Source organism: Coturnix japonica, chromosome 11 (genome assembly GCF_001577835.2).
Source record: "Coturnix japonica isolate 7356 chromosome 11, Coturnix japonica 2.1, whole genome shotgun sequence".
Lineage (NCBI taxonomy): Eukaryota > Metazoa > Chordata > Aves > Galliformes > Phasianidae > Coturnix > Coturnix japonica.
Genome location: NC_029526.1, coordinates 10604145 through 10631959, shown reverse-complemented (window position 1 = coordinate 10631959; position 27815 = coordinate 10604145). Strand labels below are relative to the sequence as shown.

Sequence of the window (27815 nt, the reverse complement as noted above, 5' to 3'; positions counted from 1 at the left end):
ATCAGGGCTAGAAAACATATTTCATACATGTGGACTAAACAGTTGTCCTAAGCTCTCCCTCCATCCAGAAAGAAAGGAGGAGCTTGTCATCCAGCAGTAATGCAGGACTTGCAAGCAAAGGACAAAACTCGAGAGCTGCAGAGGAGGTCCCACAAAGACAAGGTTCAGTTCAAAGCAGGTAAGCAGTCTATTTCTCCTTCTCATGAATTATTCTGACTTTACATTCTGCACTCTACCAATATATTTGCCCTTGGTGATCCCTTCCACATACTGCTGAGGTGCTGGCTGACATCAAGCAGGTCGCAGTGCCACAGGCAGGGAACCACAAGCCCGACTGCCTCTGGACATGGCCTGAAAAGCAGCCAGCTGTACTGAGTCCTGTGAGATGGGAAGGCCATGAACGATGGCTGAAAATTAACAAGCTAAAAAGAAGAATACCTGTATTTTCTCATAAGAGACAAGCATATGTACTAATGCTTTTCAGAACAATGACAAGCTGTAGAACGAAGTCCAAATCTCATGTGTCCGAAGCCAAATTACATAGCAGAGAAACAGTTTGTGTAGGCTTCCAATGAACAAATCAGCCCCCTAATCTAACATGCTCTTTACAGATCCTATGAACATCCAGGCCTTGTGCGCACCCAATGCAATATGACTTCATCAGTTCCTCCCTTGCTTTTGGGTCACAAATGCCTGAAGGCAGATCACAGGCCCTTGAGGATAAAGTCTGTATTAATTAGCTTCATGCTGCTCCAGTCCCATCGTATGCAGGTACTAAGAATGCAAGTGGATTGGAAGGCCTGAAGGCAGGTATGTTCTGTCATTTTAAATATCATACATCAAGCCCTCCTTTTCCAGGTTTCCAACTTCTGAGCTTCTGAAAACCAAATTTGGAAGAAGAGGATCCACAAGAGATACATTGTTTTATACATAAATACATTTAAAAAAAAAAATTAAGTTTTATTTACATCTTTCTCATTCACAAACAAATATGTACATGTAGCACACTGTATCTGATTTCCCTGGATTTGGAAAAAGTCTTCATTTGTGCTCTAAAATGAAAAGACTATTTGTATTTGTTGTCTACTAGATTCAGTATAGGTTCTTAAACAGCCACTAGTAAAATGCTCATATATATTCCCTCATGGGGACATATATGATAGATACAAAGCAGACAATATCCCTTAGTACTGATATAAAAAAACAACATAAAAGAATTGCATAAAAGCCTTCTAGGTCACTCTGGAACAGCTTCCACCTAAAGGAAATAAGAGACTACTGGAGTGGGATTTCGTCATTGCTGAAATATTCTAATGGCACATTTTCACTACAGATTTTTTATTTATTTATTTATTTTTCCTTATTTGTTTGCTTTCCTTGTCACTTTTACATTCATATTCACTGGTGTTTTTCTTCCACAATATATAAATGATCAGATCCTTCTGTTGTGATCAATAGCAAAGCTACAGCAAAGGCCATCTTTACTAGCATTTGGTACTCACTTTATCTTATCTTTATCTGCTGCCATTTTCAGCAGGCTGTTTTCTATTTCTTTCCTCTGGCTTTCTTCTGATTGCCACCATATTGTTCTTATTTTTGATTTGCTATTTTTCCATTCATTTTCAGAAACCATTCTTCTAGTGACCTGAAAAGAAAATCTAAAATTGAGAGCCACTGAAGTATATGCTGAATGCCCCCATTAGCTAAGCTGTAGGGGACACTCAGCACAGAAAAAGAAAAAAAGAAAATCAACTAACCTTTCAAAAAATCTTTATATAAATGTTCAACAAATGTTCCTGCTGGTTCCAGGTCCACTGGAGACACCCAAGAAAGAACAATTTTGGGACATCAGAAATAACCATAAAGGAGAATAGCTCAGAATTCGTCCAAGAGACTTGAGAAAGACAGAGCTTTGGTCTTAGGAACATTTGTGGTTTTTTTTTTCCCCCAACTTTCCTTCTTTTATTAATAAATAAAGAGAAGTTGTTTAAAGTCACCACAGAGATCTGACATTTTTGAATATCTCTGTGCCTCATTCAACTCACTGAATATCTCTGTCACCGCAGAATGATACATGATTCATTCTGGGAACCTGGGAAGCTTATTGCACACCCAGCAACGACTCTTCAAAAGTTTATTTTTTTCTAAGTATTATCTGGTCTTATTTCTGGACTCAAACTTCTTTCCCTGTCCTCCCATGTTCTCACTCATCATAACTTGTCTAGATGTAGACAGGATGGAATGAGGGAAAAATGGATAGTAAACTTATTTTAGGTCAACCAAAAGGCATTCACTCTGTCTTTGTTACTCTTCCTTTCTTCATTTCCTTTTTTGTTTTCTCAAAGGACATAACACAGTTGGCTTCTCAATCAGGACAAACTGATGTCAAATACATTAATTTGACCATGAAGCAGTCTTTAAACGTTGACAAAAGAAAGCTTAAATAATGAAGAAAGATGAGTTAAACTTATTGATTCTGAACACAAGTTCCTTTAAATGGTACATTTCGGCTTTCCGGACTGAACAATACTTCACAACTGATGTTTAGATACTATTCCCAACAGCATATCATTTTCAAGAAACGGTAATTAAAGATAAAGGAAAGTATCAATGGGTAAATACAGGATCTAGAATATATCTAAGCACTAAACAAGCACTAAGAAGCTTCCAAGGGGCCTGGTGTACAACTTTTACTCACACCTAATCCAGATTTTCCAGAAGTGCAGCAATGTTTATGGCAAAGATTACATCACTTTCTACCTCCTATTATTTCAGGACTCTGGAAGTGATGATATTTATATATTTTCTTACTGGAGTTAATTTGTTGGTTTTGGGTAATATGCTGCAATATATGCTTTAGAGTTAATACATAAATGCAGATCTGTATTTCAGCTGCATCAGGCAATGAAGTGCTTGTAACAATGAAGTCCACATACAAAATTAACAAGAACATTCAACAATATTAATATTTAACATTAGACTGCTATTCATTATGCCTCCAAAATACCACAGAGATTTTAGTTTTCTGTAGTGTAATTATTATAAGCTATGAGCAAGTGCATTATGAGGTTTCTTCAAAACAATGATAGTGAAATAGAAATACGCATAACCAAATAATAACAGAGTGCTTTTCATATTCAGGAGAAACCTGAAGAATTCTACTAATGTCAATGGGAGTTTTGTCTGACAGAGATAGTCCTACATACTTTAAAGGCATTTGCTTTAAATAACAATAAATGCTGTAAAGTACTGTTCAACCTCATCCTCAGCAAAATAAAAGGAGATATATTTATGAAATGAGGAGGGTTGACAAAATAAAACAAAATCAAACAGCTGGTTAAAAGCTACATCCACTGTTTTAAATAGTGGGAAATGCTGGTCTCTGCTCCCTCCAAACTGATGACAGCACTGTGCCAGGGAGGGTCAGATACTGAGGATAAAAGCTGTCTACTGTACAGGCACTGGAACAGGCTTCTTAGTGAGCTGGTTGATGCCCAAAGCCTATCAGTGTTCAAAGAGCATTGGGGTAATGCTCTCAATTACATGCTTTAATTTTTGGTTAGCCCTGAAGTGGTCAGTTGGACTCAATATTTGAAGGTCCCTTTCACCTGAACTGGTCTGTTTTATTCACATTCTCAGAATCGCAGCTACTCTTAAGTTTCAATTGTTTTCTTTTGGGACTCAGCCAGGAATGCCCAACACAAACATAGCCAGACTAAAATGGCAGACTGCGTGTGGAAACATTCTAATACCTAATAAATCCAAACATAACTTTACAATAAAGAAACAAGTCTGTTTGTCAACTGTGCAGAAATGTGGCTCCTCAGAAAATGAATGAAAATGTCACTTTGCCAAAAGATTATCTAAAAAAATCTAAGTGGAATATTTTTTGGAATAATTTTCATACAGCAGGAACTTTTCAACTAAATTGGACAGGGATGGAAGAATATTCCAGGCCCAAACTTAAATCTCCTGGGTGGCCTCAGGCAGATTTTCTGGGAGTATCTACACAGTATATTGCTGGCAGATGTGAGCTCTTTCTGCCCAAGTTCCAAGTTGAGCTGAAGCTGAACAAATGTGGTCAGTACAGCACTGAATCCAACCCACCAAGTCCTACTGTGAGGTGAGGCATATGAGCTTCTGTTCCAACCTGCTAATTCAGATTTGGCACCATGATAAACACATTTGTGTAGCTCTGGTGGGCTGAGATTCCATCTGCCAACAATAGACTTTGTCAACATGCCCTCTGCTCCTCAGCTCCAGAGCTGAACTGGAGATAGTAATTAATGCCTGAATCTGAAAATGATATTGTGAAGGTAAGTTAATTTACTCTTACAGTCCTCTAAAAGTAGAATCATATAGCTGCATAGTAATTACTTAAAGTAGTAAACCTTCTTTGCCATGGATGCTGCAGAACTGAGATAAAGCTGTAGACGTACTTTATGTTCAATTTAGTGAGATCTTAAGTTGGAAAATATATACTCATGTCCAGTGTTTTCATATTACTGTAACTGTATGGCACAGAGAAAGAGAGGATGAGGAGTAAACCACAGGAACTCCATAACTGTTAAGATATTTCCTTTTACATTTATGTTTTACTCAGGTGCTCTTTTTATGCTTTTGATTTTCAGTGCACAGAAACCTCAGCAACCACATTTGAGAAAATAGACCTCCCCCCCCCCCCCCCCCTCCCCCACATCAAGGCAGAGATTTTGAGCGGTTACATAAAATACCTCCCAAAATATTTTGTGAAGAAACATCTTGTGGTATTGAGAAATAGACCATGCCATGACTCAAAAGGTCACGCATCCATGACAATAGACCAAACAAAAATGACCAAAAGTCTTTCAGAAAAAAAAAATCCTGTGCTGTGTTGAACATATAAATTTTGATGACAGCAGGGAAAGACACACATCTGCACAGCGCCAGAGCAAAACAGCCTTTCACATCACCCAGAAAGGGCCCCAGACACATGCTCAAACTGGAGCACAGATACCCGCTCTCTCTCCTCTAGGTTCTAGGTATGCAGTAATCTGTACATTTATCCAAGCCTGTTACAAGCATGGTCTTTACAGCCTCTGCAAATGCATAAACCTGAGAAGATTTACTTTATGCTACACAGATGTTATTAATTGCCTTTGGAACAGGAAGCCGAATTATGTATTATCTGAATATGAAACACAGTTGGAAGGGAAATGGAGTGGTTGTGCTGCACTTTTTCCCTACAGATTTCTTTGTGCTCCAAGTTTCCAATATTAAAGCTACCTCATTCCAGCACAGAAATATCTGAATTAATAAAAAATAATAATTGCAGGAAATTTTACTTATAGGGAAGAAAATAATTCCAAAGTTTCCAAGCAACTTAAAAGCATAATTTATTCTAAAAGTCTTAATTTAATATACCATTATATCATATTGATTTTGGAAAAAGGCTTGTGAACCAGGGTGTTTGGAGACCTTCCTCATAACATCAAACTCAGATCTCTGAGTTAAATGCAATAAAGCTATATGTGCAATGAAACGTTAGCACAGCTGTCCAGTGCCTTGCAGAAAATGTTACTTAATTTCCAAAATCAGAGCCAGCATTTGGTTTGTGCAGTAGAGAGCATATTTTCCCAGAATCTATCCGGGTACAGAAGAGATTGTTATCTGAGCTCTTGTATATAGTAAACTGCCTACAGGTACTTCAGGGACAAGCCAAACTCAGCAGCAACCATGAAGGCCACCACATTGTCCCACACCTGCATCAGCCAGTCTGCTATCTCCAAGAACAGACAGGCCCATTCTCCCATTGCACCTTTGGAGCATACAGGACCCCAGGCTCGCTACACCCAGCCCTGAGTAGAACAAAGCAACTCATGAGATAGGAAGTTTAGCTGTCTTGGAAGAAAAAAACAAAAAAAAAAACAAAAAAAAACCAACACAGGGAGCCTTAAGAGTGAAGCCAGCAAGCTTTGAAGAGCCAGCAGGCTCCCATGTTAGCCATATGCCTTCATATGTCTGTTCTGTGGGAGTGTTACAGCTCCTGCTGTTCCATTCTTCACTTTTTAAAGAAAATGTTACAAGGCCACAAGGACTCACAAACATTTGTTGACATTTCTTCTGGGTCAGCCTTAGGAGGCCTGCAAGAATTTAAACATATGGCAGTATTTAGTTGCATGAGGGAATGAGTTGTTTCAGAGAAAAGCAATCTTTAGTTGCAAAACAGTTTAAGCCACCATAAAGTTGAGTTGCTTTTCTTTTTGGCCAAAATCCAACCTTTCCTTATTATATTTTTCACATTAAATTTTTAAAGCAACAGCAGCTTTTCAGTTAAGTTGGTATAACAGAATGTTTTGCAATATTTTCCACTGTCCTCTACACAAGTAATATCTTGATAAGGGATTCCAGATCAAGCAGATGTGATGTTTGGTTACACTTGGAGAACTGGATAAAAAAGATGGGACAAGCTGACATCTGAGATGAAGGTTATTGCCTTCATTTGTCAAGGGGCAGAGCCATGATCATTTGGAACCAGAATATTATTTGAACTGGGTTCTTAACACGTTTCAGCAGCAGCACATACTCATTTGCAAAGCAGGAAAATGGATTTACAAGGCTTTATCTTGTTATTCAGATGACATTGTCCTAAGTCAGCTGCTGCTAAGTGTATGACAGCTCACCTGCTAGCATTCTTTATATACTGCTGTTAAAAAAAAATACCTTGCACACAGGGATGTTGTCTGTAGCCATGAGTAAAAGGCAGCACAATGTTAGGTCTGCCCAACAGCAGAGTAGGAACACACTTGGCACAGCCCCATTGATGGTGTTTTGCCACAGCAACCCGCCTCACAATAAAGGTAAGAGCCCAAGGCAGGCTCGTTTTCCCTCAGTGCTTTTTTCCTTCAACACTGCAGCACACTAATGAAGAAGCTCCTGCGGTTCTTTTCATTTGCATGATACTAAATAGGCTGCAGTCATGCCTATTAGTTGTACAGCACAGTGTTTAAAATGAGTAATGTAAGCAATTGAAATGAAAGGTCTTGCATGGAAAACAAGGATGCAAGAGACATTCTGTTCTCCCAAGTATATAGCAGGCACTTTTTTTAACATATAGACTTGACTAAGGAGTTAAGTTTATCCAGAAATGTCTCATTAACAAACTGGTAATCTACCGCGTTTTCTGAAATGCTGTTCTTTGCAGTCTTCAAGAAAATAAGCATATAACATCTCAGAAGAATTTACAATCTATTGTAAAAATTTTGTTTAAATTAAATAGGTATTTCCTGAAAGGCACACACCTATATTAAACCTTCACCCCAAATTATCTGTTCCTCTAAACTGTCACAAAATAAGTGTGTGAGGTATTCTGATATTACAGGAAGGAATACATTTTTAAGCCTTGATCTCAAGCAAGAAAGAGATTGCAATGAATAACAACCAGTAACTTCAGAGGAAACAGTAAACAAATACAGACTGTAAGTCACCACACAACAAATCTGAAGACTTCAGGATAGGATAGGCAGGTCTTGCTGAATTGTGCTCAGCAGTGGAATTTGGTTATGAAGGAAGGAGCTGGAGGAAAATAGCATCCTCACAGGAAATCAGCTGCAAAAATTTTATTCCAATGCCCATTTGATACAGTAAACAACAATTTCTAGTCAAAAACAAACAGTCTAACACAATAGACACCAACCTGGAAGCTGAATTCAAAGCTTAAGAACATGTAAGCCAGAGGGATCAGAAGCCTGCATCAGCAGCACAAGGAGAACAAAACAATGAATAAAAGGGACTCTGTAACTCACTACTAAAGTGTCAGAAAGAAAATGGCTTCAGGAAGTTGAAGCCATCAGCTTGTAGCTGACGTTAAAAGGTTAAAAATAAGTTTTATGTATTCAAACAGTGGCAGGGAGACTTTACTGGAAACTTTTCACTGCTTTCAATGTCAGGGCTGAAAAGCAATTTAAATTAGGAACTGCAATGAAATTTCTGCACAGGCACTTGGCATTAAAGTCCTCTTCCTGCCAACATTGTGACAGAAGGCAAGACACACAAGTCCATTTTTAACTTTGTTTAAGACAAACAATGAATTCATATTTGAAGTACCACAGCCTGAGATAAAAAGGCATGTAGGATTCTTAAGTCTACATAGCAATGTCAGTTTTAAATAGAAAAGAAAAAGATTCAGTTCTGCTTCTGTATAGAATATAAACAAAAATAGCAGTATTTAGTATGAAATACACACTCTGAGGAATCCTTCAGGAGTGAAAAATTCTTGTAAGATCCCAGTTGTATACTTAAGGTTTTCTCATGCATTTAGGTTCAGAGCAGCATGTAACACAGTGCCTAGGTGGGCAGACTGCTGCAGAAAGCCAAATAAACTGTTCCACACCTGCACAGCTCTGAGCCTTGTGCTGCATTTCAGAACTGGCACTATTTATCACAGGTTTCACTACTGCAAGCCTTTTTTGTGCCTCTTGGATAGAAGTTCTATCAGCTGCACTGAGGAAAACTTAATTCCAACACTGAAATCAGAAAACAGTTTGTGTCTGTATTTAGCTACTTACCACAATTTACTCATTTCTCTTTTACGAGATAAAAAAAACATTGAAGATAGTCTGATAACATCCATGAGCAATTGCAAACGCTATGCAAATATTGCTAGCATACTATAAATATTCATCTCATATTAAGTCTTTTTGATCAGATTCACACACTTTAAGATTTTGTTCCGGCAAATATTTCCCTGAATTTAAGTTATCAAGCATGTTTGCTGAAACAGCATATTTTAAGCAACTATTCACAGCAGACTCATTCAAAGAGCTGCACTTACCCATTTACGGAACCAAAGTTTATTACCCTGCTTGTACACCCCATCCATGCAGCTCAAAATGCATCAGATGGGTTATAGGAATTATCAGAATGAAGTATAATCCTGCTAACAATGCACATTACTGATTTTGTACAAGCAGGTTACTGAGATGAGGAAAGCTGGTGACCCCACAAGGGATCCCCCACCCTCATGATATCTCATTAAGAGACAGAATTCTGAAATAAGCAGCTGAAAATTAAATTGATGTAGTTTAAAATTATTCTTTTTAGGTCTGATGCACGTCCAAGCTGAAGTCAAAGGAAGCCAGTAAAATAAACGCGGTAGACAGCTACTTGTTTGTGCCTTAACATATTATCCATTCTTATAACAGAATCAGTATTTACTAGCAATTTGTTTATATTAATTTTAAAGAATTGCAACAGTTCATGAAGACCACCAAAAATAAGGCCTTCTGCACAAGAGTGAAGGCAAAACAAACTTGAAAAATCAATTTAAACTTATAACACATCAAAACATTTTCAATTCTTACACTTATTCTCTGGTCAATACTCCTCCACCCGCCCAGCACAACAGTGTGCTTCAGCTACTTGTAGCTAACTCTCATCCAGCAAAGCTACCTCTTCAGCAGGGTTTGCTCCTGTTACTTCATTTTCTTAATATACACCTTTCAGATAAAGATGCTGCCATACTCCATCACTCTCATCAAGTACATGAACCATCCAAAACCTCAAAAAGTGTACTACATCTCTCTATATTTTTCTGATATGAAGTGTTATGAAACATAAAAAGGCATAGCTAATACTTGCAAACTATCAGATTGTTGTAAAGCTTCTCTAGATGTTAACGTTCATTACAACTATTCAAAATAAACAACTCAAACAGAAAACTCTCGGTGGCACAGTGTGGGCTTACTTCAGTGTCAGCCCTTCATACCATGACTGATAGATGTTGCGAGTCAGATAGCGTGGAGATATAAAGCTGCTTAGAAGTGTCATAAAGAGAAAAGCAAAGCTCAAGTCCATATGAGATTGTTACATTAATCTGTTCAATTTTATGGACATTCATCTGTTCAATGCCCAGTACTTCTGGATGTTATCAAACCCAAAACAAACTGCAACCCAGTTTTCAGTGGCAATTAGCTACGATCAGCAATTTGATGGCTGTCTCAATCAAAAACTTCTCAGGTGAGGCTTGGTAATTCCCACCACTTGGGCTGAAATACAGACTTGATCAAGGTAATTTTCCAGTGATATTAAGTTTAATAAAATATATCAATTCAAGCAACCATTATTGACTGACAGTATAAATGGCTTTGTTTAACTGAAACAGAAAACATGATGGAATGTACTTCAAAGATATCTACTTTCTTCCCAATGCTCAGTCTCACAAAATTAGGAGAAAGTAGATAAGCCAAGTGCAACTCACTACTTCTCAAAGACAAGGCCTTCTGGAGTGTTGGTACTGCTCTGTGAGCCTGGTAAGGAATACAGTTTGATGCCTGTATCCTTATTAGGAACACTTCGTCCTCCTGCATGACCATTTAGTAGAACCTCAAATAAAGTGCATACAATTCAAGAGCAAATTCTTCTTGGTCTTGTGAGGGGAAAAAAAAACAACCATCCAATTCAGTAAATAGGTATTAACCCTTTCTACTGCCTTGCATAACGTGTTAGCATATGTCCAGTAATTCTGTCAGCTCAAATTGTCCTCAGGCAGTTTTTGGCTGGTGATAAAACACCTTCTAAACTTTGTGATTAACAACAGCTAAGGATTAACCAAGCTCAAATGCAAGCTGAAAAGGATGAGATCGACTACATCTGTGAGAGCAGTACAACATTTTCTAGATAGCTCAAATGCCATTACTACCACATCCTCAGTTCAGTTGCTGTCCCAATGTCACTCTCTTTTAATCCCAAGATGAGCTTCTTCTATTAACTTAAAATTTGCTTATTCTTTAAATTTATCTCTTTTAAACCTTTATATATCTTTCTAGCATCTGAATTGCTTGCTCTCTTCCTGCTATGGCTTAATTCACCCCTTATCCTTAAATCCCCAAAACATGTTTTGCTTCGTTTACAGGATTTTTCTGTGCATAAAATTGTAGCCAAATAAATAAATGTTTGTGTGTGTATTATATGTGTATATTATATATATAAAGCAATCTATTAAAAACAGGGCAGTAACAAAAATATGGAACACATAATTCAGGCATAACTCTCACAAATATGCAAAGAAACCAGTTCTACACTCCTATTACATTAAATCTGCTTTTCAAGGAACAACTAGCAAAAGAGAATGCAGAAGACATCATGCTAAAGGATAACACTGATGGAAAGAATTAGTTTTGTTTGTTGAGCTCATTCCACAACTTAAAGACAAAGGAAAAATTCAGCATCAGCTGATTCTCACCCTCCATATTTCATTCTGACTTGTACAGTGAGAAATCCCTGTAATATAAACCCACAGATGCAACACATATAAACAAATAATGGCAAGGAGGAAATAAACCTACAATGGTTTCCACAGAAAAGAACATGCCTGATATTTGTATCTGGTGCCATTTTCATCTTTTTTCTCTATTTCAGCATCTGCCTCAGCATCTCAGTGCTGCTTAGCAGCTCTAGCGCATCTTAAGACAACTGTTATGTAGGATGGCTCTGACCTAACGAAACACCAGGCAACTGATCTGGAAAGAACAAAAACTTGGCACTGACGGTTTCTTAGTTATTAGGAAAAATGCTTTTTGCAGAGCAGACAAATGCTAGAATGCTGTGTGTACTGTGGTTACATCAGCTTTCTTGGTGGGCCAAAAGCAACAAATCCGTATCAATTCAATAGTTTCATATTTGTGTAACTACTACTGACATATCCAAACATCCATAGAAAAGGGGGTTGAGAGCTTTTTCCCCCTTCTTTCTGTACTATCACTCTGTAAACAATCAGACCTTCAGATACAGACTATAAGAGAAAGAGAGAAAAAACAAAACACTCCAGAACAGAAGGAGGAATTATTTTGCACTCAAAAACTTTTACATAGAAGACTGTACAGCAGTGTTTAACCACAAGCACTGACAATTGTATATAAGTGCATCTACATAGCATGCATCTTCCAGCAGCAATAATCTCCTAGTTATGTGCTCAATTTTCATAATTTGTTATTGTACACACATCACCATATTTCCTTACACATGTTCTGAACTTCAGGCCACTGTTGGCTATGTTCACTCATATTCAGGCTTTTACATCCACAGGTTTGGGGTCCCCAACTCAAGCCTTTTATGTAACATATGAGAAAACTTCAGACATTTTAAATTACTTAGACAACAAATTATTCCTGGTTTGACAGCAAGACTTCTACTCAAAAAGGCTCTTGCTGTCTAAAACAACAGTATTTTATGAAACGAGCACAGATATCTGAGTATGTGTAAAGAGATGAATGACCTGGATAAAGGCCATAAAACAAGACATTAAAACAACTGCAAGTGTTGAACTCACATTTTACTAAGATTACTCCAGATGAGAAAATGTGACATTAACTCTTAAACTCTTTCTCACCACCAAAGTATCTAAAATCACTTTCCAGTGATAACATTTTCAGTCACTGATATATGCATCTCTGTAAAAGCATGGCAAAAAAAAAAAAAACTTTTTAAAATAGCAGATGTCCAAATTAATTATGTTGCAATTTCTCCAGCACCCTGAAAATGTGTGCCGAGTCTACATCAGCCAGAAATGAACAGTTTCAGTCCCTCCTCACTCACACTGAGGTAAGAGAAAGCCTGACAATAACTATTTCAACTGGCAAAGAGGAGTGATTTCTGATATGAGTTTTATTCATGAGCTGATAAAAACACTGCTTTGCCAACACATGCTGTGCTTGAACTAAAGATTGTTATTGATATAGATGTTCCAGTATAACTATATTAGCTAACATTTTCTGCTGCAGAACAAGCCCAAACCATACCTTCTTCAGTGTTTTTTTTTGTTTTGTTTTTTTTTTTTTTATTTCCCACTTCTTTAAATTTCTGAACCACAAAATGATTTTATCTTGGAACAGAAGGCTGTATTAGATAGCTAAAGGAGAGAAGGTCATGTTTTTGAAGGCAATTTTAAGTTGGGAAAACAGCAGAAAACAAAGACTAATTATAAAAACTAATAAGAAATAATTTCAGAACTCTGACCCGTAAAGGCCATTTTTATACTCATCCTCTCCATCAGTCAAACCTGGGAGACTTTTCCTGTACTCAGCATGCTAAACTGAGACTCCTCCTACCAACCTTAAATTAAATTAAAGAGAAGACTCTCCAATGACACCACCTACATTTCTATGCTCCACTGAGGAACACCATGCAAGCACTGATAATGCATTCCGCAGCAGAGACCAGATAAAGCCAGCACTGTGATTCTCTTTATACAACACATCTGATGCATCAAACCATTATTTCCACTAGTTGTAACTAAAACTATAACACATTTAAAATATATATCTGTGCACATACACATATATCTGTATATAGCCATAAACCCCATTCAAAAACCAGAATTCAAGCAATATTGCACTTCTCAAAAACATCAAGAGGAGAACATGTGCCTACAAATATATCCATATATTCTCTCCTAAACAGAAATAAGAGGCAGGAAAACCCAAACGTGGAAACTAATTTCAATGGAATTTTACTGACATGATAGGGGAGCAGCAATTCCTCTTAAGTTTGATCTTCCATCTTATCAAAGGGAACATTTGCCTTTGAAAACTCTTACATGAGTCATTTGCTAAGAATACTAAGGGGATGGAATTAATTTTCCTCTGAATTAAAAATTCTAGGTTTCTTCTTCCAGAAAAGAAGTATTTAAAAATCACAGCAAGTGTGTTGCTTTATGATTTTGCCTATTATAGAATCTGAGAAGCAATTACTTCCAAGCAGTAAATGCCCTTTCTTTTCTGCACAAAGAAATGCCACTTCTAGGTCAATGAGTGAAACAGATGCTTTGTAACACCATTCTAAAAGAAGCCAGAGATGATAATAACAGTCCAAGGATAAGAAATATATTGAAATTACATACAATAATATTTACAGAAAATATTTTGATGAAATTAGATTGTATTATTTTTTTCTTCTGAAAGCAGTTCTCTGGGAAACCATTACAGCCACAATTATCTGAATTTTGTTTCATTCAGTGGGACTCTTGTCATGTTCTTGAGAATCAGTTTACCACAGAAATAAAATATTTACATCTCCTCCACTTTCAATGCCAGGGAAAATCACAAGAATCAGGTTTGTTATTTTGTGGTGGTGGTTGTTGTTTTTTGTTTGGTTGGTTTTTTAATTGGAAAACAGGAAGTGATCCAGCACACCTTACAGAGTTTTCACGTATCAATGGTAAGGAGAAAATTAAGGATTTCCATATAGGCCAATTAATAAAAAATACATCCCATGCCTTTCTCAGGCTCTGTGAGACTGTAGGTCTGCATTATCTAATTTGAAAGAGCATGAGAGTCATTTTACATGGAAAAAAAAATGAGAGATCCTCTTCAATGAGCTCAAGGATGTCAAACAAATCTGAAAAACATAACTATGACAATTTAAATTCTATTCACTATTTCCTTATTATCAGAATCTTTTAAGGTGATCTTTGGTATTTCCCTACTGGAAGGCATCTATTCCAGCAGTTTTTCTTCCTGATTCTAGAGGAAACAGCTCACACCAGGATGCTGTTGGGGACACGTTATTTAATGCCTGCAGTTCAGAAGAACCAGACTGATTTAGGGTTCAGTCCAGGTTTAGGTAATTAAAGCTTGTACAGCTGAATGAGTTGGAAGGGCTTTAGTAGCTTTATCTTGATCATTCAACAGAAGAAACTCTTCTGACAACCACTTAGGCTCAGTGCCATGTAAATAGTCTGGCATAAGTAATTCAATCCTCTTCCCTCAGCTTCCTTGCATTAATCTGTGGCCTCTTCAAAAGATTCCTAATACTGTTTGCTTCTGAGGATAAGATGCATATTATCTAACTGGTTTAGTGCTATGCAGATCATATAGTACTCCCCAAATTTTGAAGTACGTAATTGGAGTTAAAATAATAATAATAAAAATACAAGGGGCTGTTCCCCTCAGGAAATGTGCCTTAAGTTTGAACCGAGCTTTGGAAACGCACATTCCAAACACTTAGACATGACCCATTAAAAATCCAGTAAAGATCCCATTGAGTTCAGGGAGTTCAATAATGTGGAAAAGGAATCCATGGTATGAGTATATTCAAAAATAGGCAATATAGACAAAAACTAAAAAGAAGGGTCCAGGCACTGGAAAGATGAAAGTCAAAGCAATATGGAGGTGAAAAGTCAAGAATAAGAATCCATTTTCATTCTTCTTTAATGTAAGAGGAATAAAGAGAAATTTTATTTCATAGAGTGCATATGGAACAAAGAAGATCCACGTACTCCACCCTTTATTCCAGTTCTCATGACAGAGCCCATAAACACAGCTCACTACAGAATAAAACCTAACAAAAAACATAACCTTTACTCCATGATTGTTCCTGTTACCTATATATAAACATATTGATATATCCTGAAAATTACTGACCCCTTCCTCATACATACATACTAGGATTCCTTTGTTACTCAGCTTCAAGCAAGAAGACAAAGTAGCTTATAATCCTCTATTACAATGTTATACCCTGCCAGATTTCACTGGTAGCACTTCAGAAAGGAGAAATCAAGACACTGATGTTAGTGATACATCAGTTTCAGTCAGTAATGTTTGTTAGTCACATTCAGAGTCAAGGTTCCCTTTCCCCAAGAACACTCGGAAATCATAGCTTCCCCAGTAAATCTTTGGATATTTCTCGAAGGAGCAATGATGCATGTCCTGTATTCAGTGACATAAAGCAAAGCTGAGAGATAATTATCCTGTGAGCACAGAGTCAGTGCAGTGTAAAAAAGGTGCCAAAAATCCCAGCACTGTCATTAACTGCTGCTGGCTGCTTGTCATCTGAGAGCAGAGGACAGCCCATCATCCTGTGCTGGTAGAAGGGGAGATGAGAACATACCTGTACACAGTAGGATATTTATAAAATCTAATCATGCTGGAAGAAAATACAGAAATTGCCTCACAAAGACTTGTAGCACTTATTTCAGTTACATGACATTTCATTTTTCCTCTGGAGCCAACAATGTCATATCACTGATCTTTTCCTGATTTAAAACTAACTTCCCAAAAACCTGTTAAATACTGAATTTTGTATAGCACCTGAACTGAAGCAGGATCAAGAAAGGAAAGAACCAGTAAATCAGTAGAACATATTGCCTATTTGCAGATGAGCCACTTCCTTTGAAAGCTGCTGACACCAGTATTGCTGGCTTTCTTTAAAAGCTGCTCTTGGAAAAGAAAGAAATTCCTCAATGCAAAGTGGGTTTTACTGCTAACAAACAAAGAGGAGGAGCACACAACCAGGCCTTGATCACTGCTTCTGGCCACCCGAGGCTGCCAAGGCAGAGCTACTTCAAAAAGGTGCATACACTCAAAGTGCAATCACTCATAACACACCAGATAAGTCTCAACGCATAGACAGCAAACAAGATTTGCAGCAAGAGATACAAGTTTTCAAGCTTGATGTGGCACAAGATGGGAGCCTGAGAAATCAGCCTGTGCCTCTACTGTACATACTGTAAGAACATGTTTGTTACATAAAAACCTCAGATGATACTACAAAATTCCATCCTGTGTTGCAGAAACAGTACAAATTGAAAACCAAGGCCAGTGAGCCTGACCTGATTTGGTCTACATCCTGCCCAAATCTCAGCAGCTCAGAGAAAGACGACCCACTCTTCCTCTCCTGCCCTCTTGCCAATCTACCCCTCAAGAGTCTGGAAAGGAAATGCCTTTTTCTGACTATTGGTCTTTCAATTACAGCAATCTTAGGCAGCTCTCTAACTGGAGCACTTGTAACCTTTCTAAACAAATTTGAGTTACTGAGTCAATAGGAAAACTGCATTTCTGTGTGCAGAAAAATAAAAAGTATTATGCTTATCTGTAGCACCAGAGTATTTACCTTGTTACCTCAACTGATGAGCTTTTATTTTATTTCACTGTCTATCCAAATTTCCGATCAAATTCAAGAGAAAATTTGCTAAACATGTAAAATATTTTATCTGATTTCTCTTTTATCTCCTGAATAGTTAGAATAATACAAGTGTACAGTTGTAATTACAGAGTAAATAGCCAGAGGGTGCTGAGGCTTTCAGTTGTGATAGATGCTCGCCAATGTTGAGGCTCGCCACAAAAACTCCATGAAGGAGCAATCTCCAGAAAGAAATGCTGCCTTAGTGGTGGTCAGCCTTTAAATGGGATCTAGGAGAGGTGAGTCAAACTCCAGCCCTTCCAGGAGCACAGATGAATTACCTTCACCTGTGTTCCCACAGCTGACTCATCACTTGCTTCAGATAGTTAATCAAAGGTTCAGGCTGTGATCAACAGTTTCTCCTTACATCTCCCATTTCAAGCTGTAAAAATATATTTCTCTTAGTGATAGAAACATCACAAACATTTCATCTGAAGACTGATCTACACAACAACCAAAACCAGAGACAAGTTAAAACTTCACCTCAAATTAAATGAAACAGGATATAAACAGTAGCACCCTCAGCAGCTGGTGCACTGATGAACTAGCCCACATATTCCACTTTGACTACTGTATTTTATTTTCATGAATTGAACACATTTCACTTACACCTAAATACAGGTCCTGTTGTCATAGAAAGCTAATAGCAGCGGGACTAAACCAACTCTGAGGTGTTGTATAGTTGGAATAATATAAGTGCATAGTTGTAATTACAGAGTAAATAGCCAGAGGGTACCTAAGAAAAAGACTCACCAGTGCTGAGGCTTTCAGTTGAAATGGATGCATGCCAGTGTCAAAGCTCACCACAAAAACTCCACAAAAGAGTAATCTCCAGTAAGAAATGCTACGTTAGTGCTGGTCAGCCCTTGAATGGGATCTAGGTGGAGTCAAGCTCCACCCCTTCCAGAGCACAGCTGGATTATCTTCACCTGTGCTCCTGCAGCTGACTGGTCACTTGCCTCACATGGTTAATCAGAGGTTCAGGCTGTGATCAACAGTTTCCCTTACAGGTGTTATTACATGAAGTGAAATTTTCCTAGCTGAACTCAGTTTAATTCACCTGCATTAGCTGTGAACACAGAGCTTTGTTGACTCCATTAGCCTCTAGGTACAATTCCGCAAGGGACACATCCTCATCTGCTATGAACTATCATTCCACCCAGCTCTTTATATATTTTCACCTTTTCCCTTTACTTCTTCAGCTTTTGAGAACATCCATTCTCACTTAGGCAGAAAGGCAGGCTCCCCACAGATGGCTGGGAGGAGCTCAGTTGCTGGACAGGAACAAAGAAGAGCTTTGGTGACATTTCCAACTGGCATTTTTTCAGCTGATGCTTAATCAACAGCAAGATCTGCTGATGCCTGGATACATCAGTGGCTAAAACCAGGTGCAGTTCAAACAAGGTTTTGATTTGACAGAAGTATTCTGCAAAGTTCAGCTCCCATGCACTGAGTTCAGTAAGGAAGCCATGTAAGAACTGTGGCATGTTCCCTTGCTCCTGCTCTGCAGCCCATGTAAGCGAATGGATCCACCCTATGAATATGAATACTGAGCATGTGTAGTGTTTGTCTCTGAGAATATGGCTGGGCAAGCAGACAGCTATTCTTAGAACAGCTAGAACATGGAATGCATTTGTTTATACCCTTTGCATTATAAGATAGCATGGTGTAACTACAAAAAAAAAAAAAAAAAAAAAAAAAAAGGATAATTCATCTATGTTAGTTTTGACCACCCTTACTTGGGCAGTACAAGGGAGAAGGGAGCTTCCTGGCATGTGTCATTAAAAGAAGTCTCTCGTAGTTGAAGACTTAAACAACAAATCTTATGTTCTGTGTGTATTTATGACACTTCTTAAAGGATTTGTGTATCTAAAGCAATGATGCATTACATTCTTCATTTCAATAATATATTATGCTGCTACAAATGCCACCGGTCCTTTATTTTTTCCTCTGTTTCCTAAAACACATCAAAAATATTCTGTTGATCAGTTTCATTTCAATAAAACAAAGTCAACACTCAACAATAGAGGTTTAAACTTCCAGCAACCTAGTGTCTAAATTGCTTTTTTAGTCCCTAACATAGTTTTGAAGTTTTTCAAACAGCAGACTCTAAATAGAAACAGCCAATAATGAACAAAAAGGTCTCTTCCCATTCTGTGTGAGAATGTTTGCCTTCAGTATACAGCAAGAGCACAAACACTTAAACGTGGTTTTACACGTTTTTTCTTGCAATCAGAGAACACAGTCCAGCTTTCAATGTCTCATTTTAGCAGTTCAGTATGACATTTTATCAACTTGTTTATTTTTATAAGGATACTTCTCTCTAATAAATCTTCCCTGGAACTCAAAGGCTTGTGTAATTGAATTAATGGGCTTATAGAAAATAAGTTATAACCGACATTGCAAAGGTGGGGGTGGGGAAAGAAGGAATATTTCAGCAAGATGCAGCCTATTATGTAAATTTGTCACCACATGCCATACATAATGAATAAACCTTGTGCTCTTAACACTTTGATTATAGACTATACAGACAATGCAAATTAAAATTCCTGCTGCTCTATAAATGCAATGAGAGGAAATTATGTAAATTTTAACACATTAGATTGATTTGGTTGAAATGAAACCTGTTCCACTTGATGTTTTAGGGGAAGAGCCACAATTACAATGATTGAGAAAGTGCAGTGTTAATGAAGTGTGTTATTGCTAATCAATTCCTCCTCCTCTGGTAATGGCACAGGCATGTGCACAGTCACTACATCATTCACAGGCAAGCGTAACCTCTCACACCACCACACAGTTTACATGGCAGAAATTAAGGCTTCCATAAACTCATGCATATAGTCCTGATTAGCAGAAAAGATTCCACGGTGGAACTGTGACATTCAAGAAAGGTGTACAAGCACACATGCATATATATGCACACTCACAAGTATATGCAGGTAAAACTTTGTCAATACCACTTGGCTGAATACTTCTGTACCGTCTTGTAAGCTCCTGTAGATTTGCTGTGATACGAACCAAGTAACTTCACTTTGAGCTAAATAATCACCTCTCTATTGGCTGATCTCTTGGAAAATATGGAATGAGACTATCACATGGTAATGATCTGAGCGTACTTAGTTAACTGAAATGAAGAGTGCATTTTTTAAAGCTTATAAGGAAATTTTCCACTCAAATTCAAAAATCAGAACTATTCTACCTTCACACCAACCTAAACATGTCACTCCAAGCACCGTGGTGCTAGTCAAAGCGAAATACTTTATGGAGCTCTTCATCAGCATGGCAATGACATGCAGAATACCGCATCACTTTTCTTGATAATTTACTGAGCTAAATGAGATAATGAATTAGAATATTTATAATAATTTTGCATTTTGCTTTCCCTTAGTTCTACAAAAATTTCCATGGCAATTTGTTATGGATACATTTCCACCTGCGATAGGATCCTCAGTATCAGGAATCTGTGGCACTTATTTCACAGGTAACTATGAGAAGGTAGGATGTGCCAACCCATACTATTTTCTTTATATAACTCTCATATCATTCTCAGCAACATTTGTCACCACATGTAGTGACTGCATTTGTTTCCTGTCTCTTTTGACTTGTCTCTCACTACTTTATTTCTGTTCCCTGCTAAGACATAAGGAGCTACTCTGCACAAAGACAACTCACTGCCTTCAATACCAGTTTGACATACAGCAGGTCATAAATATACACATACAATATTAGGAAAACACAGGCAATGAGAGAGCTATTACAGAGAAATTACACAGCAGATAAAAATACAACTCCCACACCAAGACTGGCATTCCACATAGGAAATTTTAGTGTGTCCATGAATGTGGGAAAAAGTGAGGTCTGGCCTCAGCTGTGAAAGGAATTCCAGCCAAGCAAAAGAAGAAAGTGCAGAAGTACAGATAAAAGGGAAGGATAGAATCGTTCCTAGAAATGAAGTGACATTTGCTTTTGCAAGCTGAGGATCTCTTCTTCTAGCAGCATGCACATCTCTGCTATGTTTAGCGTTTTAAAAATGCCAAGCACTTTTTGCCTCATTAATCCTGAACTAACATGATTGCTATTGATGGGAGAAGCACAGGGAACACTTGCGACTGAGCCCTGCTCCTTCGGACCAGGAATGTCTATCACCATCCTAAATTCCTTCTGACATTGGGCTGGGAATGCTGGAGAACGCAGCTAGGAATTCTTCCCTCAGTGTTTAGAGACCACAGTTTGCATCACACTGCACCAACCGAAATCTCAAAGCACTATGTGGCCAAAGGAGCCACTTAGAGCTCAGTAAACAGAGGTTTGCAAAGAAAAACATGGGAAGTCTCCTAAAATTGAGAGAGATAGCAGAAAAAATGTAAACTCAGTGAGCTTACAGAAGTAGGAGCTAAGCACTTGCATTTGTAAGATTCAGTGCAGATATTTAGTTCTATAAAATAAACACAAAGAATCGTGGTAATAAATATCTCACCCCACAGAAATCGGCTCACCTTCCAGCTCACAAAGATCCTAGGAAAACAGAATCTCTCCACATTAGCTTTGCTTGAATTCTTTGATTTCACACTGCTATGTTTGTAGGAAAAAATGCTCTTTGATGTAGGAATATTAGAAGGAGTGAAACAATAAATTTCCCATATTCTAATATCCAGACATACTAAGCTTGTTTCAAGGACCCCTTGATTCATGACGGCAAATAATTAAATTACCTGAGCTTTGATCAAGGAGTTGCTGCAGTCCTTTTTTGATGTAGAACGTGGCTGTTTGAAGCTCCAGACAGATAACTCGTCCATATGTTGTTTAACCCTTTTGTCACTAGTAGCAGTTTTATGCAATGTTTTGGCATTTCACAGTGAACACCACAGTATCATTTGGGACTGCTGCCCAGTAGGAAATATAGTGAATAAAAGGAATCCAATAGGATCCTTATACTAGAGACCTCATGGGGCATTTATTGAAAGGCTGAAATTGCTCCTTTGAACCAATCAAAAATCATTTTTCAGCCAAGTTATCTTGCCTTACTGTTAGACTTTGGAAGCTGCTCTTTAGATGACATACCATGGACACATTAAAAAACTGAGAAGCAAGGGGATTTGCCTTTGTAATACCAGAGTTTTGCTCTATGCTTTCTAAATATTTCCCCTAAAAGAAACAAGTGAGCACACATTCATCTAGTAAAGTAAGAGAACTCTCTTAAAATAAGAAAACCATATATACAGATTTAAGTCTTTCATTCTTTCCCCTCCTCAAATACAGGCACCTGGATGATGTCACCTTTTCTATAAAAAAGCAGAACTCCAAGCCAAGCTGCCTGCAAAACTGAACAGAAAACTGAAGCGAGTCCAGATGCCGTCCTCTAAGCTGATTTGTAATCTTGACTGTGATTACTGAGCTAGAAAGAATTTCTCTCTATAAATGAGGAATTATGCTCCTTTTCATTCATTCCAGGATCCTTTAGGGACATGGGGAGGATACTAAGAGGGTATAATTGGAAAGCATAATTAATATTTGTGGATCTCTTACTCAGTTCCTAATACAACTTCAGAAACATAGCCATGGATGTTATAGAAATGACATCACCAGACTACTAGGAAAAAGTATTTTTTGCAATAAGACATTTTCAGGTATCATTCATGGCTGAAAGGTGCCTGTCCTTCAAGGCACAGCAGGGAAAAGCATCCATGACATTCAGACTGACAACTCAGTTTATAACGATAAAGGCTTAAGAAGGCGTAATGAATATGCCTGGCTTACTAAAGGTAACAGACAAATTATTTTGGGGTGGGAGAAAATAAACAGAAGTTTGTGTGTTTACATTTAAAACATTTGATATGGTATTAAAAATGTGGTACTTTTCTAATTTTTAGGTAAATAAAGCTCGGGGCCTTTTATAAAGCCCGAGGGGAAATATGGATAATCAACTGTTATGAATAAAAAAGGATGTGAATCTGTGTACAAATTCACTGTGGATTTGCTGCATATAAAACTAGGTAATAGAAACCCTTCATATCTGACTAAAAATACTCCTCATAATACTATGGAAAATCTGAAATTCAGGAAACAACTAGCATTCATAAACTTAAAGTAATAAAGTGCCTAAGGCATTTACGGGTTAAATGCAGTCTACTTTTAAGAACATGGAAACAATTAAAACACAACTTTTTCTGCTGTTTACTTTGAATGATTTCATTTCTATTAAAAATGGATCTGACTTCCAGATGGGCTATAACTTTGTGCAACAATATTCGTCCTCTCCAGGAGACAACGTGACTCAACACCACCAGAAAACTCTCTTGTACACATAATTAGTTCAATTTATGTTACTTCTTTTTCATAATATAGTTTACAGTATCAACAGCCTTTTGTAATTGCTTTGCAAAAAATAAATATTAGAAGTCACGTATTTTGTAAGCTTTCCTATTTTGTAGAGTTTTTCAAGAAATAACTTGCCAGTCATTCATTTCTGAAGGGAGATAACACAACTTCTAACTGGGTTCACACACTGTGTTACGGTGACAGTCAGAAACAGGATTTAGTGGCTGTGAGCACAAAGTACAGATCTATACCCAGCTCATCAGAAATCCGACACATGTAGACAATTTGGTTCACGTCTGCTGCAGAGGATGGCCTACAGAGACTTCTGAAGGCAGCAATTACAGCTAGCATACTTTCTGACCTCCTGCTAAACATAAAAGAATCCAAGGTCATGACAACAAGCAACTGTCAAATCCTGGTAAGTATTTGAGCTGGCACTTTCTCTACAGACTTGATTATTTCAGCCAAACTCATTCCTTGTTCAATTTGATTGGATAATTAAACCAATACTAGTGCAATTTCTTACATATAATACAGTATAGATGGCATTTCTAACCCAAGTATGACTTAAAAACACCTTAGCCATGAAATGCACGCCTCCATATAAGCTCTGTTTAAAAACGTGAGTTAATGCAATAATCAAAACTAGTTTAGATTTCCATATTAAGGTCATTGCTCAATAATACCAAGGTCAAATGAATGACTTAATAGCCTCATATAGTTTCTCTGCTTTACTTCAGAATGACCAGACATAATTTTAACCAGCAATGTATAAATGATGAATATGCGGTTAAAACGTATCTTGTCACAGCAATTATTATTAAAATTCTGCAAACAATAAAAACAAATCTATGGGCACATATTAAATAAAGTGGACAGTTCTGTAGCTTTCTCAATGATAAATACATACTGAAGGTCACAGCAAGGTGGTACTCAATGTCAACTCAATGTCATTCAAAAGAAAAGAACAGACTTACTCAATTCTACTTGTGATTTTCAGTGAGTATGCTCTGATTTCTCTTATTAAAACTAGGCCAGCAGCCACGGATTAGTTCATAAGGCCATACAAATGCAGCTCATTGCTGCAGCACAGAGTAAATCTTGGTGCTTCGTTTTTCAGCTGTGGAGTTTGTTTGGAAGCCACTAAAGATAACTGAGAACTAGTTTTTATCACATCTAACTGCTCCCAGTAGTTTGGCATATATCTGCATAAGGATAAAAAACAACTAAGTAATGCAGAAGGTTGCCAGATAATAATAACTACAAGACTGCAGTGAGGGGTTGTATTAAATAGGAGACTAGGAATGAGAGGTCTACATTTAATTCAAGTTGAAGTAAGAGCCAAAGGAGAAGGTAAGTGTTAGGTTAGCCTGACCCAGTCTATCGGAGGATTTCTTCACATTTGGTTAGAGGACAAGTGGATTTGGTTGAGTAAAAGAGAAAAATGGGGAAAAAACCACAACACTAGAAAAGTAGAGTCCACTGTACCCAATAAAAGTGAAGTGATGGGAAAGCATGGCAAAGTGGGAATGTTTGAAGGTTAGAAGTTCACTGAGTATTTGATTTCATGCTGCAAAGACGGAGCGGAAGCTAATAAAGCAAGGCACAAGAAATATCATCTAAACATAAGCAAGATCAATAAACTCAAGGAGATGACACAGGAACCTGAGAAACCAGGAGCACAGCACCATTGCTGAGGAGCAATCTCAATCTCACCAAGGTCATATAGACAGTAACCTTAAGTACTGTACATGATATGTTTTAACCTACAACATGCAGAAGCCTCAATTAGCTGTGAAAGTCTTCAAATCACCTTTGCACAGGTCAGTGAACTGTGAACATAACTGAGGAAGGAATCATCTCAAACTGGCTTCACTACAAGGATATACCCAAAGGTGGCTCCACATGCTAGAGATCTATAAGGAGTGTTAAATTTAATACTTGGAACTTGGCTACATACTTACAGTTTTTGAACACAATTTTTTCATAACGATGTTGTGAAATCCACATTTTTAAGGACAGAAGAACTGTAATGACCATCCTAAATCTGAACTCCAGTCACTTGTCTTGTTACCTAATCAGCCCTTTTGTATGTAAATGATAAATTGTTTGTAACTAAATGCCAGTGTCTGCTATGTTTCATTCCTGCTTTAGAAAAAGGAAATGCTATGTAAATTGCCACCATGCTAAAAAGAATTGAAATGCATACTAATCAGCCATACTCTCTGAGCTATACCGGCTATAACTGGAACAAATAAAAAGGCAACAATCAGCAAGGGACAAAGTTTTCTATTTGAATCAGGGCCCCAAACAGAATTATCATTCAATTGCTTCTCAACATGTTGGAACCTCTTATGTCTGGAAAAACTGGGCTCGAAAAGCTGAATGAACAGTAACGTTCGCTAACGTTATTAAAGATCTTCACTGAATTTTCAGTTGCAAGCAGCAAACATGCTGAAAGAGAGTGGCAAGGAAAAGTTATCTTTAAATATAACTTCTCACTGTTTGCATTGGATAAAAGTTTGAGTACTTTGTCAGCATCATCAGTGGTCATCTCTACATTTAACAGTGACGGCTGCAGCATGAAACAGGAGGCTTTGATCATTCTACTTCATGTATTCAGTCAACCGAGCAGCACTCAGCTGTTTTAATATTGGTCACTTCTCAGAGAAAGCTTACAAACACGTCTGCTCTGACTAGGAAGCATCCTGTAATAAAGATACACCTTCACATCTTGTTTTGATTGGTGAACTAAAATGAACTGAATGGTCCTTAGGAACACATAACTACAGTCAATATTCGGTCAGTTCTTCCAAAACTAAAGGCTGCCTTTCGGAATCACTGCTCTGAAAAGGGCAGAAACTACTCCTAGAAGTTCAAGTGCATTTTCTAATGCTAATGAGACCAGTTCTTTTTATTTGTTAAATGCCATTTGAAGTCCTATATTTCCTTCGAGATTTATCTCAGATTAAGTTATTAATTCCAAAATTTTGGTTCAAACTTGCTGAATATCACTGTTTGCAAACGATTTAAAGGCTCAATTTCTTAACCTATGGCTTCAGGTAAAATTTGCTAATAAGACGCAACAAATTAATTAAAAGAAATGTGAAATGAAAATATGTGTGCATAAAGTGCACATACAAAAGTTGTATGTATACAAGGGTATGAGACTATATAGCTAAAAAGATCCAAGGATGCTTGGATAAAGGCGGGTACACTTATAGACATCCTGGTATATACTTATAGTTTTGTTTCCAATATTGCATTATTCAATGCTATCCAACTTTGCACCCTTTGCATGACAGCGTCTACATACAAAAGAAAGAAATGATTAGTTGATAAAAGATAAAAGTAACACAGATACAGTTATTCATTCAGCAGCCAAGATCTTTGAGATAATTACTTTAAATCAAGAAGGGACAGACCATTTAAATTTATGACTCAATGCCGACACATGCATGTATTAATAAAACAGTTAGCATTAATGGAAATAGGGTTTAGTCTCCTGATTCAAATAGAGCTATCATTTCTGGTTTATATTGAACTAATGACTTATCCTTGGCAGAATGATATGTATGCATGTATTTAACTATTTAACTTAACCACTGAGACCAATTAATATGTTTCTGAAGTTTTATTTTATTTTAAAATATATATCAGCAGCCTCACTGGGATAAAATTTATGTTGAACCAGAGTTTCTATGCCATCAGTTTAACCTTAAATGTAAAACTTTCTAATGGAATATCTGATGATAATTCTGCATAAAATAAAGACTACTGAAATGCAGAGCAGAAGAAACAGCTCTTCAGTATGACTGACATTAAGGAACTTTTTTGCCTACCAAGCTAGCATGGAGCTCATGTGAAAAGAAACAGGAGCTGCCAAATGTACCCATAAGCTATTTCTATCCTACTTGTTTGTGTGAAGATAGAAGTGAGGAACCAAACTGAGCATAACCATCCAAACCAGGCTGTTTTCAGACTACGGAGCAGTAGTGATGCATGATGGTAAAGCAGGGAAACTTGCACTAAATAGCACTGCACACAGCTGGAACAGAAGAAACCTAAACTCCTGGGCCCACCAAGCTCACAAACATGGAAATTCTCTGTCTTGTGTTTTAAAGGATTATTGAATGTAATTCTTTATGCACATCACTCCAGTTTCTGTGTACATGGGCCTGTCTCTCCAAGTAGTCATTGAGAGTTCAGTAGAACTGTATTAGGCCATACCAACACACATAAACAGAAGAGAGGTATTTCCGACCGCTTACGTTCATGTCTCAAAGTTCTGTTCGATTTTGTCTGCTTTATAAGACTTTGTGATCCACAACTGAATTTTACATCATTTTGTCTATAATGTGGGTAACTGTTTATCTGTTGATGGGCTATTAGAACATTATTGTAATAGTAAATCCTACTTGGAAGCTTATAACAGCTTTGTTCACCAGTCACTCTGGAAAGACATGGTTCTTCCTTTGTACTCAGTTACTCGGTCCTTTTCTTTTAATCCATTTACATTGATTTCTGCTACTCCAACTCTGCCTGCCATTGCATTACAATTA

The 27815-nt window shown here is 37.4% G+C and overlaps 1 protein-coding gene across 5 annotated transcripts in view; it reads right to left on the bottom strand.

Annotated features, from left to right (window-relative positions):
• Positions 1 to 27815, bottom strand: part of CDH11 (cadherin 11) — a 228116-nt gene that overhangs the window by 44914 nt on the left and 155387 nt on the right. Inside the window, exon 1 of one of the 5 annotated variants that reach the window (XM_015874076.1) lies at positions 1503 to 1572. The exons of the other annotated variants lie outside the window; for them this stretch is intronic. The gene's annotated coding sequence lies outside the window, so the exon portion shown is untranslated. Of the gene's footprint in view, positions 1 to 1502; positions 1573 to 27815 lie in introns of those variants that run through there. 5 annotated transcript variants of the gene reach the window in all.